The sequence below is a fragment of the Chiloscyllium plagiosum genome, unplaced genomic scaffold, assembly GCF_037043375.1.
Source record: "Chiloscyllium plagiosum isolate Xiang-an unplaced genomic scaffold, Cpla_swu_hap1 HiC_scaffold_32, whole genome shotgun sequence".
NCBI classification, from domain to species: domain Eukaryota; kingdom Metazoa; phylum Chordata; class Chondrichthyes; order Orectolobiformes; family Hemiscylliidae; genus Chiloscyllium; species Chiloscyllium plagiosum.
Window position 1 is genome coordinate 29,323,463 of NW_028270170.1, and position 3,123 is coordinate 29,326,585.

Below are 3,123 nucleotides of genomic sequence, written 5' to 3' on the forward strand. Positions count from 1 at the left end.
GCGTTGCAATGGCGGCTACCGCCCGCTTTCTCCTCCCCAGGGCCGGGCCCAGCGGGCTCTCACCCACCTTCCCCCGCCCCCCAGCTCCTCTCACTCCGGCCCAAGGCCGCGTGCAGCCAAACCTGTGAGCGGAAGTGTGTCGCCCACCCGGCCCGGAGATTGATAGCCACATTCTCCAATGGAAAGCAGCTTTCTCCACCGTCAGACCAATCGCCTGGAGGATGGGCGGTGCCTGCCGCATCCCTGGGAGAGGGCGGAAGAGAGCCCGTTTCACGTTTGGTTGCACGGCTGTGGAGTGATTAATACCCTGATTGACACCCCCCGGGCTAGGGGAGGCATGTTGCCTCCATGGCAGGCTGCAGAAAGAGAGAGCCCTCTATCCCTCACTGTTGCAGGGCAGGCTGCAGAAAGAGAGAGCCCTCTATCCCTCACTGTCCCAGGGCAGGCTGCAGAAAGAGAGAGCCCTCTATCCCTCACTGTTGCAGGGCAGGCTGCAGAAAGAGAGAGCCCTCTATCCCTCACTGTCCCAGGGCAGGCTGCAGAAAGAGAGAGCCCTCTATCCCTCACTGTCCCAGGGCAGGCTGCAGAAAGAGAGAGCTCACTGTCCCAGGGCAGGCTGCAGAAAGAGAGAGCCCTCTATCCCTCACTGTCCCAGGGCAGGCTGCAGAAAGAGAGAGCCCTCTATCCCTCACTGTCCCAGGGCAGGCTGCAGAAAGAGAGAGCCCTCTATCCCTCACTGTCCCAGGGCAGGCTGCAGAAAGAGAGAGCCCTCTATCCCTCACTGTCCCAGGGCAGGCTGCAGAAAGAGAGAGCCCTCTATCCCTCACTGTCGCAGGGCAGGCTGCAGAGAGAGCCCTCTATCCCTCACTGTCCCAGGGCAGGCTGCAGAGAGAGCCCTCTATCCCTCGCTGTCCCAGGGCAGGCTGCAGAAAGAGCCCTCTATCCCTCACTGTCCCAGGGCAGGCTGCAGAGAGAGCCCTCTATCCCTCACTGTCCCAGGGTAGGTTGCAGAGAGAGCCCTCAATCCCCCAGGACAGGCTGGAGAGAGACCTCTCTATCCCTCACTCTACCAGGGCAGGCTGCACAGAGACCCCTGTATCCCTCACTGACCCCGGGCTAGGGGAGCAATGCTGCCTCCAGGGCGGATTGTAGAGACAACCGTCTATACCTCATCTCCCAGGGCGGGCTGCAGAGACCCCCCTCTCTCTCACTGACCCCGAGCTAAGGGAACAATGCTGCTTCCAGGGCAGGCCACGTAGAGGGTCCTTTGTCGCTCACTGCTCCAGGTAGGCTGCAGAGAGACTCCTCCCTTGGCTATGCGAGTAATGCTGCTTCAAGAGGCAGGTTACAGAAAAACGGCCACAAGCTCTGCACCCAGTTCCCGGGGTCCCAACAGCCCTCACTTGGCCAGGAGAGTTCTTTACTAGAAACAGACTGCACTTGCATTCGAACATTGAACCGTTAACAAAGTGCAACCTGCTTTTAGAAATAAATGATTTTGAGATGCCGGTGTTGGACTGGGGTGTACAAAGTTAAAAATCACACAACACCAAGTTTAATTGGAAGTACACTAGCTTTCGGAGCGACGCTTCCAATTAAACATGTTGGACTATAACCTGGTGTTGTGTGATTTTTAACTTTGGAAAGAAAAGTGGCATCCCCCCCGCTCCATGGGAATGTCTCTCGCTGCATAGTGACCACCTCCCAGACGGAGCAGGAGCAATTGAAACACTTAACTGCAATTAATGCAAGTTGGATCCTGCAGCGGGAAAGTGTTCCAATTCCAGCCCCCATCCAAACACTGCATCTTGAAGGCGTTTAAAATGTGCGTATTTGTCGCTAATGCAAGACACACTATTCCATCCTCGGTGTAATACAATACTGGTACCATCGCTTTAATTCAGAACGTGGCATGTCTCGTGTCGTCCTAAGAGATCCAACACATCGTTCATATCTGAACAAAGAACAGTGCCCTATGAAGTAGGATTTTCTGCGTTCTCGTGACTCCAGCAAACAATTAGAATTCCAGGTTTCATTCGCGTTTTCTTGAGGGTATTCCCATCTACGTTCTCCCGGTAAAGTAAAATATTCCAGTCGTTTTAGTATCTATTATGCAGCTCTTGTAAATGATACTAACAACTGTCCACAGTAACTTCGCTACTTCATGCATTTAAACTTACTTGGCTGATATGCAACTTATACAAAGTATTTTCTTCAAATGCAATGAATATCATATTGTGAAGAAATGTTCCAAATCCCAGGGAAGCATTGAATGGAATAAAGCTGTAACTTTTCCTTATATTTCTTTCTGCCAGAAAGCACATTTGCCTCAATCTTTTTGTGAAGTTGGCGATTAATTAGAACAGTGATTGAGCAGGGTAGCCGAATATAAATCGAAAGATTCGTGCATTGGGTTATATATGCTGCCCCAGAAGTCAAATACCACATTAGATCTTCGAAAGAAACCGAGCCTGATATAACTTGTCACCTGCAGTGGACCCTTGCTGTAAGGAGCACAATGGGCCAAGGCCGAATTGTGTTGAAAAGGAGCCTGGATAACTTGGTAACGCTGCTATAAGCTCAGAGAACCATCATATGAAGGTCGAATGACATGTTATACTCCAGTATGATTATCGAGCAAATACAAGGTGAGATTCTGATCCCAAATACAGTATTTTCATAGACATCTATTAATGGTATCTGTTAATTTTCAGACTGTTCTTGGAGCTGGATGCAAACCAACTTAGGTATAACTTCTAGGGCCTTGCTGTGTAAAGCACAAAGCTACATACAAGTCAGTCAGAGACTGGTCTCAGACCTCACCTTCATCTTCACTAACAGTTTAGTGTTTGTAATTGTTGAACTTTATCCTAGCACTGGTCTGTAAAGACTGAGCTCAACTGGAAGATAGTACTTGGATGAAGCCTGGTTATCTCCAGTACTAAAGAAGCCAAATCGAAACTAATATTAAAAGTGACTCTGATGTGAAGATACTAAACTTTTGTTTGCCTGGATTCAGATTACTCAAATACCTGAATGTGGCTGGAAAAGTGAAATTTCTACTACGCTGGTTTGTAAGTTCTGCCTGGTCTCCCTCTGAAATCCTAGACTCTAATATGCTCT